At 31.5% G+C, this 20,285-nt stretch overlaps 1 pseudogene; it reads left to right on the top strand.

Moving 5' to 3' along the window:
* Window positions 1-393: 393 nt before the first annotated feature.
* Window positions 394-20,285, top strand: part of LOC141690949 (protein NRT1/ PTR FAMILY 4.5-like) — a 33,917-nt pseudogene continuing 14,025 nt past the window's right edge.

Here is a 20,285-nt window from a genome sequence, read left to right on the forward strand (position 1 = left end):
TCTCCGGCAAAAGGAGAGGAGAAGAGTGAAAATATGTAAGCTATTTTTTCCAGTTTGGAAAAAGTGAGTGAGTGGAGTCCCACCTTAGTGGGTGAAGGTGAGGGTGTGAGGGTGAGGAGCCAAGGGGATCCCTTGATGCAAAAACAGAGAGATAATGAGAGAAAAACAAGTACGTCAGACTGGAAAGAGCCCATTATTATTGAGTTAAAGGATGTCAATGAAGCAGACAAGAAACAACTATTTCAGAAAGATTATCAAGCTGTTTTACACTCTGTTTCTTATGAAGCTGAGGCAGTTACTCACCCTATTTCAGCTTATCAAGTTCTAGCTGAACAAAATAATGTAGCTGCTGAGAGAATTCTAAATTTGGTGCATATAACTGCTTCTATGCAAATGGCCAATGATGCAATCACTGACATGCCCTCCACAGCTGGTGATGATTTTGAATATGCTGAAGAATCATTTGGGGATGATAGAGAGTATAATGAAATAGAAGGTATGAGTATAAGGGGAGATGCAGAACCTCCATCATGGATGATGCATAAGGAATGTTATTACACACATCTCCAGTCCACACTATTCAAGCTTATTCATGACACCCAAACAACAATTCAAGCATCTACTAATGCTATCACCAAAAGTTTACTTAAAGCTCACCTTAAAAACTCGAAGATATGATATTTCCAATATAGTTGTTCTTTTAACCTCATGATAATTGATTTTTGTGAGTTGGATGCCATGATTCCTTTAATAAAATGCTAATTTAGATTATATATGATGATATGAGCTTATGGTCACTAGGTTTCATGATGTTACCATGCATGTTTACTTCGAATTTTTGCCTTAAAATGCTAAGTGATGGATTGTCTTGTGATGTATTACTTTGCTTGTCTTTATAAGTGATCTTCATGCTAAATAAATTGCAAATGGACCTTATAAGTTGTAAGTCAGTAGATGTTAGTGTATGTTAGGGCTTGCCTTGGTCGATTGTTGATTAATTTTGGTGTAATGAAGGGAGTTAAGGTGGAATGAATCGCATTAGTCTTAGCAGGGCAGAATTTTGTACTAGAAGTTTAGGTCATTTTAGATGAGTTTTAATAAGGCCTTGGTATGCCTGAGCTCAGGGGAGTTGGGAATTGGTTCATACTTGAGTGCAATAGCTTTAGAATCAATTAAAACTTGCATTTGATTAGGTGCACACACATAAACCCGAGAGCAGCTCAGAACATGGCAGATTTGAGTAAACTTGACTTTTGATTGATTATTATCATGTCATAGGTTAAGCCTTTATGGGGCCTTGGTCTAAATAGATATAATAAAGTCTTAGGAAGCTTAACAAGCCATTAAAATCAATAAATGAACTAGATAAGTGAGTATTAATAAATGTGCCAACCGCCTTTATAGATTTGATGAACTGAGTATTCATGGAGTATTTGGACAAGTTTGTCATTGTATTTATCGACGACATTCTAATATACTCAATGACCAAAGAAGAACATGCTAAACATCTGGAATAGCTTTGGAGACTTTAAGAAAGGAGAAGTTATACGCCAAGTTTTCAAAGTGTGAATTCTGGCTGCGAGAAGTTCAATTTCTAGGGCATATTGTCGGAAGTGAAGGTATTCGAGTTGATCTAGCGAAGATAGAAGCTATAATGAATTGGGAAAGGCCGAAGACCCCGACTGAAATCAGAAGTTTCATGGGATTGGCGGGATATTATCAAATCTTTGTGAAGGATTTCTCAAAGATTGCAGTACTATTGACAAAATTAACCAGAAAGAATGAGAAGTTTGAATGGACAGAGAGTTGTGAGAAGAGTTTTCAAGAATTGAAGTAGAAGTTAGTCACCGCTCCAGTATTAGCCCTGTCAGACGATCGAGGAGACTTTGTAATATTCAGCGATGCATCACACAAAGGATTGGGATGTGTTTTAATGCAACAAGGGAAGGTGGTAGCCTACGCGTCAACACAACTTAAGCCTCACGAGCAAGGGTACCAAACTCATGACTTGGAATTGGCTATGATTGTATTTGCTTTGAAGCTGTGGAGACATTACCTATATAGAGAGAAATGCGAGATATATACGGATCACAAGAGCCTGAAGTACAGTTTCACTCAAAAGGAATTAAATATAAGGCAATGAAGATGGTTGGAGTTGATTAAGGACTACGATTGCACGATCAATTATCATTCCGGGAAAGCGAATGTAGTAGCGGATGCTTTAAGTCGCAAGGAGAGATTGAATATGTTGACTATGGCCCAAGAGTTATTAAAGGAATTTGAGAAAATTGGAATTGAGATTCGAGCTCCAAATGTACCTACAGAAATAATTTGTACGATAACATTTCAACCGGAATTATTACAAAAGATTAAGAAGTGCCAAGAAGAAGTGATGAATCAAAGGATGAATGAGTTGATCGGAGCAGAGATTTACACTCAAAAAGACAACTAAGGAATTCTAAGATTCTCATCAAGAATTTGGATACCGAATGTGGAAGAATTGAAGAATGAGATTTCGAAGGATGCTCACAAATCGGAATTTGAAACAAGATTTTAAACAGAACTTTTGGTGTCCGGATGTGAAGAAGGAGATTGTATAATGGATTAGTAATGTTACACTTGTTAAAGAGTAAAAGTCTAACATCAGAAATCAAGTGGACTAATTCAACCCTTAGAGGTACCTAAATGGAAGTGGGAGCACATTGCAATGGACTTTATAGTTGGATTACCAAGAACAAAATCTAATCAGAATGTTATTTGGGTAATAATTGATCGATTGACCAAGTCGGCTCATTTCCTACCGATTAACGAGAGATTCTCAATGGACAAGCTGATTCATATATATCAAAAGGAAATTATCACTCGCCATGGAATTCCAGTATCTATTGTGTCAGATAGAGACCCTAGTTTCAACTCCAGATTTAGAAACAATTCTAAGAACATTTAGGAACTCGACTCAAGATGAGCACTCCCTATCACCCATAGACGGATGGAAAAAGTGAGCGCACGATTTAGACCATAGAAGACATGCTGAGATCTTGTGCTTTGGACTTCAAAGGATATTGGGATGAACATTTGCCTTGGGTAGAGTTTTCGTATAACAACAGCTTTAATGCCAATATTGGAATGCCCCCGTATAAAGCTCTTTATGGAAGAAAGTGTAGAGCACCGATTTATTGGGATGAAGTTGGAGAGTGAAAGGTAATTGGCCCCGGACTGATTTAACAAATGAAAGAAGTAGTAGAGTTGATTCGAAACTGATTGATTGCGGCTCAGGATAGACAACGAAAGTATGTTGATCCACTCAGAAATAGGAGAAACTGTTATGTTGAACGTGTCGCCCTAGAAAGGGATAACTAGGTTTGGCAAGAAAGGAAAGTTGAGTCCAAGATTTGTCGGACCTTTTGAAATTTTGGGTAAAGTTGGAAGAGTGGCGTACGAGTTGGCCTTACCACTTCAAATGCAGCACATTCACAACATTTTCATGTATCATTTCTTAAGAAGTTTAACCCTGACACCAAATGCATCATAGAGAATGAACCAGTAGAAATTGTGCCAGATTTGTCTTATGTTGAGCAGTCGATTAGCATTTTAGATAGAAAAGATAAAGTGTTAAGGAATAGAATAGTTCCTTTAGTTAAAGTTTTTATGGAGAAATCCCATAGTTGAAGAGTAAACATTGGAATTAGAAAGTGATATGTTAGATAAGTATCCTCATCTGTTTACTTAAATTCCGGGGACAGAATCCTTTAAGGGGGGAGGTTGTAACGCCTGTAGATATTTGATATGAATGTAATATAATGTTCTATTTTATGCACTATATAATTTTTTGTGTAATAGATGTCAGAAATTATGCGATCAAAAGGGGTCAATTCAAGAACGAAAGCAGTTACCTAAAACAACATTTACAAAGCTTGTCAATGAAATTGGTATGGTTAATTGGGACATATAATTTCCTTTTCATTTATATTTGATCAAATCCTGATGTATATTGATCAAATCCTGATATGTCCTGAATACTATTGAAGATATTACATTGGGAATTTTTGATGTATTTTATTATATGCATGATAAATTAAGTGAAATTATTTGGTAAATATGCATGTATGAATATATATCATTGTCATCATTACAAATCAGTCTAGGGAGACGCGCATCAATAAAATATTTTTTTTGGTTAAATCATTAAGTTAACTCTGCAGTTAATAATTAATCAAACCTATATTCCTTTAATATTCCTTCTCTCTCTTGGTTATTTAAACCAAATTTCATACACATTCTTTGTTATGTGGCATTGCGGACATTGTTAGATTATTTATAAGCGTACGCAAGAAAATTTCGTTACGCAATTAATTAATTTTTGAGTTTATAACGATTGGATAATAAAAGTTGCGATTAGACAATAAATGATAATTTGTATAATAGTGGCTTAAAATCAAATTACTTGTATTTTCTTATGTGGCTGAGAGTTATTAATCATTTTTTTATGTGGCTTATATATTAGAATATTAATTTTAGAAAATTCTTTTAAAATATATTCTTGTTCAAAATTTTTGAGAATAATTTTATAAAACTTCTAAAATCTCATAGTATTTATGGTATTAATTTTGTGATTTATGGAGTTGTATTTTATTTACTAAAATCCATTCTTTTTAATCATACTTTTATTATAGATTACTAGTACACCCTTGCATGCATTTTAGATTATAATAGAGTCGACGGCTAAGACCGTAACTTCCAACCCCACTAACTTGCTAGTTTACTCCTTTAACCTTGCATGCAATTTCTGTCATAACTAGCAAGAGGGACACTTATGTAATTTCTCCATTCCACTACCACTTTTAATCAAATCAAAGTATCAAAACAAAGGAAATGCGCTCATTTCACCTCACACCCACTCAAACACCTCACTCTCTCCTCTCCTCCCTCCCTCTCGGCTAAGCACAGCCCCGCCCCACTCTTGCCATTTTTCTTCACTTTTTTTTCATTTTCTTTCACTTCTCAAGCTATTCAAGCCAAAGCCTTCATAATCTAGAGGAGTATCTTTATTTTAAGGTTACTTTTGTGGGTGCATATTGTTAAAGCCGAAGTTAAGACCTTAGTTCTTGTGAACTCAAGGTTTTAACCATGGTGGTTTATAGACATGAGGAAGATGTGATCTTGGAGAAGTGTTACACTTCTATTTTGCCAAGTCATAATCTTGTTTATAAACATTTGGAAATGATTTCTTAAGAGCCTAATGTTTAGAGTGTTGATCTTGGGTAGTTTTTTTATAAAAATGACCATGCATGTTATTTTTGAAAGTCTTTTTCTTTAAAAATATTGTTTTATCAAGTTTAAATTCTTGCATTCCATTTTTTCTTCAAGATACATTAAGTTGAGGTCATTTGAGATGAGTTTTAGTAAGGCCTTGGTAGGCCTGAGCTTAGGGAGGTTGGAACTTGGTTCATAGTTGAGTCCAGTATCTTTAGAATTAATAAAAACTTGCATTTGGTTAGGTGCACACACAAACCCAAGAGCAGCTCAGAACAGGGCAGATTTGAGTAAACTTGACTTTTGATTGATTCTCATCATGTCAAAGGTTAGGCCTTCATGGGGCCTTGGTCTAAATAGATGTAATGAAGTCTTAGGAAGCTTAATAAGCCATTAAAATCAATAAATGAACTAGATAAGTGAGTATTAAGTTGGTAAAAATAGGGCAATTTGGAAATCAGGGGAGGCAGTTTTGAGTCAACTTCCACTTATGGCCTAGGGAGGCCTGAGTGACGTCTTTGAGTCATTCCAACTTTGACAGTCAGTTTGGAGTCTTAATAACCTTTGAGAGTTGGTTTGGAGTGAAGACCCAAGGTGTAGATACCCTATTTCCACCAAAACACACGAGACTCACCATTAGAGTTGCCTTTGGAAACTTTAGAGAAGTGCGTTGCATTTGTGTATCTTTTAGGTGAGGCCTTGATGGCAAACCAATTACTAAAGTTAGATGAAAGTCATAAGAAGTCATATGAGTCTGAATATAGCAAAGGCCCAAGGTAGAAATCCATATTTTTTCCAAGGCACACAATTGGTGCCAAGGTGTACATTCGGTAACTTAAGTAGTGTGTATTGCAGTTGTGAGTTATTTCAAGTGAGGCACAAGTGTGCCTTACTAAATCTAGGTTGAGTTGAGGTGTGTAAGGGAGAATTAGGAGTACTGGTCATGATATTTGTATGCTATATTGTTAATTTCTTAAGTGACTAAGGTCGTAAAAAGAGTCTAGGTATGAACTATTATTTAAGTGATAAATTGCCATGCCATTTCTTGCTATGTGTTATGTGGTTTATGTGATGCACATATTACTTGTAATTAGTAGAATTTATATATATATGTGTATATATGTATATATATATTTATAGTATACACGAAAGGGTAGTTAGCAAGAGTTGTGACAAGGATACTATTTATTATAGGTCCAAGTAGGAGGCCAGGAAAGGAGCCCATAGATGATTCCATACAAGTGTTCAGTAAGGGTAATCCGGGCAAGTGAACTCTTAACTTACCTCTATAATTCTGCTTCTTTTGATTAAATACCATGTTAATGCATGACTACAGTTTTAATAGAATTAAATAGTCCCTAACATCACCTAGTGATTAGATCTTGGATTTAGTTAACTGCTTTCATACTTGAATTCAACCCTTTTCATCAGATATTACCTCATACCCTCATCGATACCCTTAAATAGTCCCTTAATATATCATGTGAACCCTAAACCCCTCACAAATTTGAATTGTTTCTTTGGGAACCCTGATCTTAATAACATTCCCTCAATTTTAGAAAACATGTCACTTGAACCTTGACAATACCAACCCTTGTTATCTTGTCCTTGATCAAAAACCCTTTGAAATTAAAATGAATTGATTAAAAGAAATTGGATGGTATGTCCTAGTAAAACTGAGGCGCCAGTCACTGTTAAACATCAGTAGCGGGGAGCCTGATGGTTTTATATTTCCGATGTGTGTCGATGATCCTCAATAGTTATGAATCACTTATTATGTGGTTTAGAGCTTTGATGTGGGCTGATCACCCCTCATCGCTCATAGAGCCATGAGATTTCCAATTCCATTCATTTATTAAAAACTTTATCTTTTATTTGAGATTTCATATTATTGATTATCTTCTGTTATCGTCTTATTGAGTATATGATGCATTGTTATTCAATGTTATTTACTTGCTGAGCGTTTTGCTCATTAATATTGTTATTAATGTTATCCCTTCAGTGAAACCCGAAAATGGTTTGTTTCAAGCAAACCGCACGTAATACTTTCGGGGACTCGGGGTATGCCTACCATCAGATGTTGGAGAAGGTGGGGAACTTGTAGTTCACTAATGTTTATAAACTTTGGGTTTAAAATTTGGTAGTAATTTGACTTAAGATATTTTGGTCTGTAATATTAAAAAATGTTAGATATTGTTCAAACTCATTCTTGTGGATCCGGGGATTGTGGTTAAGCTTTGTAGCTTTAATATTCTATCTTTTTGTAGAATTTACAGTTTAATTGATATTATGCATATTTCTGCCAGTTAGTAGTGTGGGTTCGTGACATTACATAATAATAGAGAAGATCTTTCATATTAGGAAGAAGCTGAGGCTATTTTAGCTCGAGAGGAGTGAGTTCAGAGGAAGAACACCATTCCGTTTGTGAAAGTTTTGTGTAAAAGTTATTCTGAGAGAGAGACGACTTAGCAGTTAGAAGACTCTATTCGTGAGATATATCCGCATTGTTTTGTATCAGGTACAAATATTTAGTTTCGTTTGATTCCGGGGACGGAATTCTTTTTAAGGGGTATATATGTAATATACATGAATATTATATATTTTAAAACAAGTTTTGAAGCATAATTGTTAGTATCCAAAGAACTTTACTCTATATTTATTTATTTATATATATATATGATTCTGATTTGATGATTAATACCTATATAAAAATATTTGATGTTTTGAGTTAATAATTAATACTAAGTTTATATATATTTAGTGTATGATGGTTTTGCTCTTTGATTTTTAATTTTATATGAAGTCATGAATGGTTATTTGGTTTCCAACTATATTATATCATGTTTATTTAAAAGTTGTAATTTTTATAGTAATTAACCAAATCATGAGTTCGTTAATAAAATAAATAGTTTTTATTTGTAGGTAATATCATGATAGCGTGTTTTATATTTATTAGTTATGTCACAAATAATTATTATTATTATTATATGTGGGGAGACTCATTATCGATTTTATTTATATTATCGGTAAAACTTTTTTAATTATTAGATGAACTAATAGTATGCATATGTTTTAGTTTTGTAATTAGTTAATATATTTGTAATGATTAAAGTGGTGTATTAAATTAATTAATTGTTGCATGACTAGGTGTCAACATCAGTTTGTATATTTATATTGTTTATTTGATTAATTATTATGCTCAGTTGATCCATTTCTGAATTTGGTACATGTCTTGTTTTATACATGAGGATATGGTTCTAACGTGTGTGGTTGTAGTGTCTTGTAGTGCCAAAATCAGTAGTACAGCTACCGCACAATTTTAGATTAATATAAATATTGCTTTCATATAAATTATTAACTAATTTAAGAATCAACAAAATATTAATTATAAATTATAATTTTGTATTTAGATCGCGGGCACGGAATTTATTGACTCAATTGCAGATTTGTTAGTATTTTAGTTGTGATATTTGAGATACGAATTCTATATCTTTTTATTCGGCGCTACTCCTCCAAGATATAAAATATCCCTCATTTGTTGAATTCAATATTTTATTTGCTCCATTAATATTGTTTGATCATTTTAACATCCGAAAATTATTTTGAAAATTGATTTTGGAAAATTTTAAATGTCTGTTTATGCGATTTTCAAAATTTATTTATTGCACCCTCCACTTTGGAAATCTAAATTATTTGTCTCAAGTGATTTTTAAAATTTTGCGAGAATATTTTTTCATTTGACCCTTAGAGTTTTATAGGGTATAGGGTATACCGAGTTAACGAGCTGTAGGGGTATTAATGTCATGTCATTGCGGTACCAGTGACATGACACGTGCGTGACAGTGTGATTGGTCACGACCTATCCTTGTGTTAGCTCTTGGGTGGAGTTTTTGGTCATTTGATATTTGTTCATAATAAGTGGGTGCACCTAGAGTTCAATGCGTTACTGGATATAAGGTGACATTGTATATGCCGTACACGTTGTCCATTTCGTTGCACACATGACGTACCCTATAATGTGTGTATTTTTATCTGTTCTGATCCCTATATGAAATATCTTAACCCTCGTTATTTCAGCCATACTTATTTTTAAAATTATTATTTTATTATTAATTCTGAAATCTTCATTTCTGATTTTTATTTTATAAATTGCATTCCATATTCGTACTGGGTATTTGGCTCATGCCGTCTGCGACTATATGGTGGAGGGTTACACATTTATTGATTAGGATTTCGGACTCTATGAGTATCTAGACTTAATCATTTATTTAGAGATTTCAACATTTATATTATTGATTTAGTAAGTTTGGAGAACTAATATTATTTTGGAGATTTTAGACTGTTTAATTGTTATTTAGAAAAATATTAGTGCTTTGTTTCTAGATTTATGGATTTTAAGTAATATCTCCTTTTATTATTTTTAAAGGGGTGTTAGAATTAAGATATGTAACTCCTTTTAAATTTATTCACATAAAAAATATGTAACACCTCTATTTATATATTTCTTTTAAATTTAATTATTTAAATTAAAAAAAAGTAAGTAAAAAATTAACACCCACTTTGTACATAAAAAGAAAGATTAATAGAATCATTGAAATTTCTCCCAAACTCAATATTATTATTCAATGAACAAATATTTGAAGTTATCAAATATGACTTTTCCCCTTCTTGTCTTCATTCATAAATGTGACTTTCCCCCATTATGTCCTCATTCATGGTCACATGAGACACTAACATCTTCATTAGAAGAGACACTAAGATCTTGATTGGGTGAGAGATCAACCTATTGCTTATCCTTGCCCTTCTACACAACCACAAATTAACAAAGTATTACTTATTTTTCTATGAAACAAAGAAAATTACACATTCTCTGTCTTCATTTATCTACATCTTTCCCTCTAGGTCTCTCCCATACACACATGTTAATTGGAAAAATAAATAAAATACATGAGCTGCCTGCTCATAAATCTTCTTTCTCCATAGTATCACATATTGCCATATGTTTTTAAAATCATCTATGGTAATACTATCCTTCCAAATGACCTGTTGTGCTCCTTTCTTAATTGCATTCATTATAACCTCCCTTGTATTATCAGATGATATTACTCCATGTATGAGAACAATTAGGTAATTAAATTGAATGTAAAAATATAAGATTATTCCATTTATACATAACAATAATTATTTTAGAACATGTATAACTTTAAAAGTGAATAAAGGCTTTGAAAAATATAGGATATATCTGACCCATATAAAAAAGAATGTGAATATATTAAAACTACTAAAATATATCAGTGTCTATATCCATAACAAAGCTAAAAAGGATTCAATCAACTCACAAATAAAGGTAAATCAGTGTCATATATATTTATTTATAAATATTAATTGTTCTTATGTTTATTCAACTTTAATCTTATATAGTATTGTATAACACAAACACACAAATAACTAGTAGTAACTTCAACTTGAATTCTTCATGAATTTGTTGCATTAGTTGAACACCGTTGATGTCTTTCATGTGTATTTCAGCAATAACGAGATCAAACAAATCATTCTTTAACATGAAAGCCTCAGCACCATCTTTTGCACCCATTACTGAAATTCATTTAAGAAAATCATTAGCAGTGCACACATAAGGGGGAAAGATTTTTAAAGAGGAGTGTGTGTATATACAAGTGTTGTATATGTTAAAAAATTCAAGATATACGTTAGTAGATAAATACAAAATAATACCCTCGTATTCACATTCATGAAGCATGTTACAAATTTGAGTTCTCAATGTCTCATCATCATCCACCACCAAAAACTTATACATCTTTCTTTGATTTTCGAATTTGTATCTTGTGGTTGCTAAAGAACTTGGGTTGCATCCAATTTATAATAATTTTTCATGTCAATCTTCAGAAGATTAATGAATATATAATAAAAAGATATGTAACGTGGATAAAAATTTAATAGATATGGATGGATAGTATATATCACTATTATTTTTGAAAAAAATCAGAATTAATTCAATAATGAAAAGCCATACGGCATCTACAAGAACAATCGAGTCGAACAAATATAAAACAGATCATATCGCTGATTAATTTAGTCTTTATGAAGACCCAATCAAGCGATTTGTTAAAATTGATATATACACATGTATCGCCTTCCCCAAAACTACTTTGAGCTATCAATCGTAATTGCAATCCCACATCAATCTTTATCACTGAATCAAACCTCTGAAAATCCGGCAGATCTAACGTCCTGGACATCGAATCACACCAAAACACACCGAAAAAATACACCAAACTCTCACAAGGAGAGAATAAACAAAACCCAAATAAATTGGGAACAAATCTCACCCAACAAAGATTTTATCAAACAAAAATACAATCTTGAACGATAAAAATCCTTACACGGGGAGGAGTATTATTGAAAAACACGACCAAAGCAAGGAAAATAGATGATTTGAGGCTTTCCACCGGTGAAACCCGATGAAAGCCCCGAACGGAGGGTAGAAAAAAAGAGAGGCTGAGAGAGCTTTTTTTAGGGTTTGAAGAGGCTAGCTATTCACATGCGAAGATATCATATATATCCTTATTATATTTATCAAATATCTATAGATAATAAACTAAATGTATCTATATGTAGATATCAGATACGATTGTATAGTTTTATATATAGTAGATATCAATATGTGTATATTCATTAGTGTTCTTTGACAGCTTAGGTTGCACCTATTTTCTAACCAATTATCCATATCAATAGTATAAAGATTCAAACATATATACCAAAAAAATAAACTACTATAAATACAATACTAATATTCTTTCAAAAAAAATCCAAAGAATATTTATGGATAGTGTATATTCTTTTCGTATTTAACGGTTTACATTATTTTTCTTTAATTATTTATTTAACGAATATTTATTTATATATATTAATAAACTAAATATATCTAGTATACGTAAATCTCCTATCACACAATATATGTAAGTAATATATTGTGTATGAGATATGAAAGATTGTACAATTTTGACTGTTAGGCATTCCGACATGAGCAAAAGAGGTTGAAAGTAATCTACAGGGTGAGGCCCGCTTTAATTTAGAGTGTGAATTATATTAATATTCCAAGTTTGGACAAATAAGAATGTATAATGTACTATAATAACTCAAATATAATTTATATTTTAGTTAACCCTCATCTTGGTTATCCATTCTCATCAATACGGTCGAATCTTTTTCATCAAATAATTACAACCGTTAGATTCAAATATTAAAAAAAATACTCTCCACAAATTTTCACGTTGTCAACAATAAACATTTATATTATTATTTATAAAGATACATATAAGTTCCCATATTTGAATCCAACAAATATATATATTATTATTTATGAATAAGATCTCACCAATAATATACTATTTATAATATTTGAACATAAATTGAAATTATACACAATAAAATTATAATTATATAATCATTATTTAGAATTTAATTATTTATATTGAATTTTAATAAAATTATATAAAATTAAAATAAAATATATAAATATTAAGGAAGACCCGTGCAACCGTAAGCCATAGTAAGATCAATACTTTGACTTCAAGAGAATGGACAAAATTCCTTTGAGCTAAAATTATAATGAAATATGGTTATTATGTACCTTAACAATCACAATCATGTGGACATGTATCACATTAACATCATCAAATGTCTACGTTACAGTTTTTTTCAAAATACTTTTCTTCACAAGATATTATGAATTTTACATACACTATGTCAAAAATGCTCATATTCAATATTTTTTAATATGACAATACGTCAAATAAGCATTACATTAAGCTTTTATTTTAAAATATGCAACAAAAAATTAGAGTTGCACCAGATATGGTGGGATTTGACACGTAATTCAAGGTTTTTTGGCCACCAACTGCAACACTGACACATGACAAATGGGCAGACTAGCGAACTCACCAGCCACATGTCATGACACGTCTGCAAAGTGAGACGGCTTCCATGTACACTTGCTATGTGGTGTGCCAAATTAGCATACTGGTCCTTCTGTTCCGATGTCACTTGACATTTGTCTTGTCATGTCCACAAAGTGGGAACCTTTGTTGGATTACCACGTTAGTAAACTAGTAAACTGGGGCACACATTTGTGAAATTACCTGCTACATTGTATAACACTTTAGAAAATGGGGGTCTATTATGTGTGACCCATATGTCTAATTACCTACCACGTCATCACATAATTTTGTCATATACCTAATACAACACTATATAACATATAGTTGCACAATGAGGTAATGTTTACTATAACATGAGGTGTAGTTTAATTCGTGATAAGTAAACTATTGCAACACTTTTGTTGTAATGGTTAAAAAATCATTGCAAATTAGCACTTTTAGCGAAATGATATGTATGGCTTTATACTTCCTTATATGTATAAGATTTTTGAACATTGACACACAGATATATATATAATACACTTTTATATTGGTTAGTTATATGCATGCATGATATATATTTGTCTATATTTATCGATATCATCAATTACACAAGTGATTATGACATCAATAATGGATAATGGTTGAAAAATGATATAATCCTCAAGATAGGTAATCTCTTTCGATTCCCTTATAATAGGAGATTGTCTTGAGAAGTAGATAAAATCGGAAAAAGACACACTTAAAACGAATGTTGACGCTGTTATATTTAGAGATCAATGTAAGTTTTCTTTAATGGTTCATAATTATAATGGACACTTGGTGGCCATGATTAGTTAAAAGGATGGTTTAATTTTTTAGTTTCCCATGCACGATTAGTAAAAACTAAAGACCCCACGAAATGAATGTTTTATAAGTGATATTTATAATTTTTTCACATTATATTGAAGTTATCCTTTGTCCAAATGAAATATATTATTAGAACAAAGATAAGGCTTAGACAAGAAGATAAGGCTTAGACAAGATGAAGGAGCAACACTGCAATAATAAATTTTCACAAAGATTTCACTCCATCAATATTATATGATAAAATTATTACTATAACTACCTATCACTCTCCTTTGTACAAAAAAGTTTATTATTACATTAATAAGATTTTATGATATCTAGGATAATAAAATTATAGACAAAAGTTCTATCGATACCACATTTTTATCGGAGACCTTGGAGACCACCTATGTTCTACAATGAAAACACTAAAAAATATATATATATTTTTGAAGTATGTTATACGAAAACCACAAATTCATTAAAATTGTTAAAAATCATTTAATTTTAATAAGTAAAATGTGTAAGTTCCGCAATTTCAACAAATGTTCTGCAAATTAAATATGTTTCGTAGAATAAAACATCTTGTAATGTTCTACATGAGATATATGTATGATGTTTATGAATTTGAATAAAATATTGATCTTTGTAGAACATTATTCAAAAAATAATATGTTTTGCAATGTTTTTATGAAAGATTGTAGTTGCCGAACATAAGCGTCTCCGTGATCTCTAACAAACACGTGGTATACGTAGAAATTGGTTCTAAAATACAATCATAAGCTATATATATTACACCTCATCACAATAAAGTTGTAATGTGTGTCCTCGAGTAAATATTTTTATCTGACTACTTTCAAGTATTGCAAGTGCTATAGCCCAATGTTTATGAATCATGGAATAAAGTTGTGATGTATTTTTCTCAAGCAAATTATTTGATCTCACTAGTTTAAGATTCACGCGCGGGTAACAAAATATGAAGTGTCCACAACAAAAACTCCTTCATCACCTTAGTAACTATCATTTTCAGTGTCTTTAAACTTCTATATTCTTGAGAAAACTTTGAGAGTCTTTGCATTCTATGGTACTATAAGTGCCACGTAAGCATTATTGATGTTAAGTCCAAACTAGAGTTATAAAGAGGGCCTGCTAAATATAACTAAATCTCATTTTTTGAAAATTTATATTGTGAATCACAAATCAGAATGAAAAAAAAACAGTTACAAGTTCCGGTGGTAAATACACTTTATTCAAGAATATTAACCCTCAATGGTGCTTACGCCAACAATCATGAAGATTGTTGCAACACAAAATTAAATAGTGCGCACTAGATACAATTTATAAAAACTCACTTATAATTATATCTAATACTTTGAGAAAGCACACTAAACTATGAACTAGCAATACAAGCTTTTAATATTTTTACTTAAGATAGCCTTCAAAATAGACATATGTCATAGTCTCATAGACGTGACCTATCACAGTCTCATAGACGTGTGCTCGTAGACGTGTGCTCGAGCATACTTGCATTTTTATGGACACAAGAGGAGAGCCCATATGCCATTACATTCTTTAATTGTGTCGAAGACTTGGGAGAAAATAAACCTTAAAATTGCCAAGTGCGCCACAAGAGAGTACATGCACATGTTTGGCCAAAATTTTGCAATATTCCATCAATGTTCCCTCTACATTTTTATACCTATAGCAGGGTTGCCTATATAGTATTTACAACTAACAAAAATTATCTTTCTATCATGCAAATTTCTCTTATTATCATCAAGAAACTAGCTCTATATAACCCGTAAAATGCATGGGCAAGGTCTAGACTGAATAAATTGATATTTTTTTATTACAGTTCTTAATGGTATATTCATGTAATTTTTTGATGAATTAATGACGTTAAAATATTTGTTTGTGTATATAACTAGTTATTGCCTTTTCGGGGTGCGGTTATATTCGTGCTCGACATATTTTGGGACATTTAACATTAAGATGAAATAGTAAAATTCTCTAGTACTCTTATTTTTGTGTACAAGGCTAGGGCATTTTCAAAATTTTAATGAAATATTATTTCAAAATAATCAACATATTTGAATGCTATGAGTACGATTGCAATGAGTGAGGTACATGATTAATGATTTGACCGAAGTATGTGTTGTTGTATTAATTATCCCCTCGACTCGAACTATGTGTTGTCCATTTAATGAAAACTCAATATTTGTTATATATAAATACGGTTAAAGATTTTTAGCATTATATCATATATATCTTTATAAATTTCAATATAATCTTGTATTGTTAGAATCAAGAAGAATTTCTATTATTCATATTTAAGTCTACATACACTAATCATGTTTAAATTAGGTGTAATTAATACATGTATATTAAATAAGAATAATTATTAACATATAATTATAAGCGGTAATTTAGTAATTTTACTACGAATAAACTGTCTCACAACCACCTAGTTACTCATTGCACATATATTAGATATAGATAAGAAAATAGGCATGTTATGTCGACTACTTAGCTAAATCGATAAGGTTTGCCTATAGCATTTCATCGACTTAGAATAATTGCTATCAATCTACAACAGACTTGTTCTAACCGTTCTCTCCACTTAACAATATTTTGGTATTTAACACTTAGATTTCTTTCACATATACAACACTATACAACTAATTTCACTCTTTCTACTTTTTACACTTAATCCTAATAGCTACTTCTAATATCTTTAACCCCTTAATCCACTGTTGAATGAACTTATTTGTAACGACCGAAAAATTTATGATTATTTTGTGATATATTAAATGAGTATTGGTTAATTTATATTTTATAAATTATGATTGATCATAATTGAGTATCTCTTACTTGCTATATGTGTTGTGTGTGATTTGGGATATTTTTAGGTATTTTATTACGTGTTAAATGGATTTATATTAAAAATTATACTTTTTAAATTTCATTTTAATATTTGATATTTAGTATAGAGCAATTCGCTTTATTTTGCATCATATGGCTTATATCATAGTAATTTAAATTCTGACGTGACTTTTAGATCCGAAATCAAAGCAATTCGAAATTTGGAGGTAGTAAGGATACTCGTGGAATTCAGAAATTTAGTGGAATTAGCACGGTGTTACAGCAAGTGTGCGAGACATTAACTAGATGAATATGCCCTTTTGTAATAGATAAGAGAATTAAAAAATTATTTATAGAGGCAAGTGAAAAGAATATTTTCAATAACTAAAGGTTCAAAATAAGAGAAAAAGGAAGGAAGGAAGAGGATGAAGAAGGGAGGTTGAATAAAAAGGAGATTAGTAATTATGCCAATATGGATGTTGTTAGATAATGAAAGAGATTTTATCATCTGCAATAGGGTTTTATTAAAGGACTTGAAGGTATACTAATATAGAGCGACAAAGTAATGAGAAATACTCCGAAATACTAGAAAACTCTTGAATACAAGTATCCGATGTATGGTAGAAGTTGGAAATGATAGTATGTGAACTGAAGAAGGGAAGGTATTGATTATGTAGGAAAGAAGGCATATAACTTGCACATAACCCAATAATTTGAAGTATATTTTCAATTTGAGGAAGTCAAATATGAGATAGAGGATAATTGTAGTTAGTTAAAAAAAAAGTTGCGCGACTAGAAATTATTTGGGCAAGGCTATTGAGGTAGCTATTAATTTAGCAAAAAGAAAAGATGGACTTTGATAACTTTATTAGCAAACATAGTAAAAGAATTCAAATAGTTATCAATTGAAAGATTTCATTCCAGAGTTAGCCACAGGAATAGTTTAGTGATGAAGAACCGAGTAATACTATTGGGAAGAAGGATTTACTTATGTTAAGAAGAAATAACGAGACAAGGGAATGGAAAACTTAAATAGGAAAAGAAGTGGAATCAAAAAGATGATAAAGAAACTTTTTAAGTAAATTATGGACGTCATACGTGTTGGGGCTAAAGTAAAGGTTGTAATAAAATGCCTATAACTTGAAATGGAAATACCATTCTAAGAATATGATAAAATACAGAGAGTTAAATGAAGATATAGCACTACAAGAAAAAAGGCTAAATTCAACTTAAAAAATTGGTCAAATTTAGCTTAGTTCGATCGCGCGAGGTCGAGTTTAACTAAATTCGACCGATTTTGAATTGGTTGTAATAAAGGGAGTCGAATTTAAGAGTTCGGTCGTATTTAAATAAATTTAACCGGCTAATTACGACCGAATATTTACGACCCGTAAAATTCAACCAAAAAAATTCGACCGAGGGCAGTTGAATTTAATTTTTCACCTAAAATTTGAAAATCCCGTCCAAATAATTAAATATTTTGAGAAAAATTAAACTCCCTCCAAATAATAATTTTTTTTGAAATTTTTTAAGAATACCACCAAAATATTAAATTTGACCGTATGAAATCGAAAATGAATTTCAACTATTCTTGGTTGCAACGTAAATTCAACTGAATTCGATCAATTTCAACTAACATCGTATTTAAAAAAAATTATAGTAGAATACTACTCAATTTCATTTTATAATGTTAGGTCACACACACTGTAGAAGGGGGTTGAATACAGTGTTTATCACAATCAAATCGAATTAAAAGAACACAAGTAACATAAAACAAACTTTATTAAACTTTGTTATAATATGGAACTGTCCTCTCTCAGTGATGAACAAATATCACGAGAGCTGCTAGGGTTACAATGAATATTATTCTCGATAATGATAACACATATAGTGTAAACCCTATGTCTATGTTTATATACTACACAGCTACAAGATAATCGCTAATTGATATGGAATATAATTCTGCTTCCTTAAATATATCAACTAGTTATCTTTTCTTCCAAGTATTATATTCTTCATAGAATTCCTTCTTCATGCATATCTCTTCTTGCGTTTGTCTTGATCTTGTTTCCTTTCAATCCACTGCCTTCCTTATTTAAAAGTCTCCTTAAGTCCTGATATTATCTTCTGATAAATATCTCCTGATAACTTAAGTTCTGAAAACTTAAGTTCTGACTTTAGTATAAGTGCTGATTTCTAATTAAGTACTGATTTGTCCTGTTTAAGTAAGATCTGAAAACTAAACACAAATCATATTAGACATGACATTATCAAATATATCTAATAATCTCCCCCAACTTATAAATTAGCATAATATACAAGTTTAACAGATATTTGATGATGTCAAAAATATTAAGTACAAATGCATGAGAATTTGACTATATAACAACAACTTACAGTCCTTAAAGCTTTACCAACTTTAACTTCTGATAACAGCTTCAGACTGTGTACAAATCAGAATTTGAGCAGTTGTAGATCTTGACTTGGCTTCAATTACTGATCTCTTTGATGTCAGGAGTTGTTCTGGGATAGTTCTTTAACAAACATCTCTTAACATATTTAAGTTCATCAATCATCCTCCTTTTAGCATTCTTCAATTCAACTGTATCTTCACCAATTTGAAAGATAGCAGCCCTGAGATAATTTATTCTAGCTTTCCTTATGTCCTGATCTAGTCTGATCAAATATGCCTTGTCAGACTCAAGATTGAATTCTACAGCCTTATAACCCAGACAGGTAGTTATAATCCTAGGAGATTTAGGCTTCATCTCAACAATATCACCTTTGTGATCTCTGTACTTGGGACAGTATGTGTTGTCAGATTTTACAGAATAAAGCTTATTTTGTCTTTGAATTTGAGTCTTCAAATAATTTGCAGCACTTTCTGTTAATCTGTTCTTCACTTGAAGTAAGAATAGAACATGTTCTAGTTCCTTAAAATACTTCAGTGGTATAGCATTCTCCCTTATGTGGTAAACCCTTCCATCTGTCATAAAATATAACAAGATGTGTTCTTTCAAGAAGGTATGGTAAACCATCTGTACAGATTCAAAACCACTTGTTGCAGTCTTCAAAGATTAGACGGAACTGCCATGAAACGACTTATTTGATATCAAGCCAACTTGAGCTATGTAAGAGGTTGCTTGCTTCATTGTCATACCAGAACTTACTATATCTTGACTCTGAACAACTTGAGCCATATCAGAGGTTGTTTGAGAAATATTCTTTGAAATCAGAGTAAGATTAGCATCTTCAATAGATATTTCTTCATCCATAGGAGGCACATAAACCTTTACAGGTTCACCAACTTTCTCTTTGCCCTTGGACCTTGTATCTATCTCCATTTGTAATTTGGCCATAGTTGCCTCAGGATTTGTCCTTTCTTTTATCACAATGCCTTTAGCG

Source organism: Apium graveolens, chromosome 10 (genome assembly GCF_009905375.1).
Source record: "Apium graveolens cultivar Ventura chromosome 10, ASM990537v1, whole genome shotgun sequence".
Lineage (NCBI taxonomy): Eukaryota > Viridiplantae > Streptophyta > Magnoliopsida > Apiales > Apiaceae > Apium > Apium graveolens.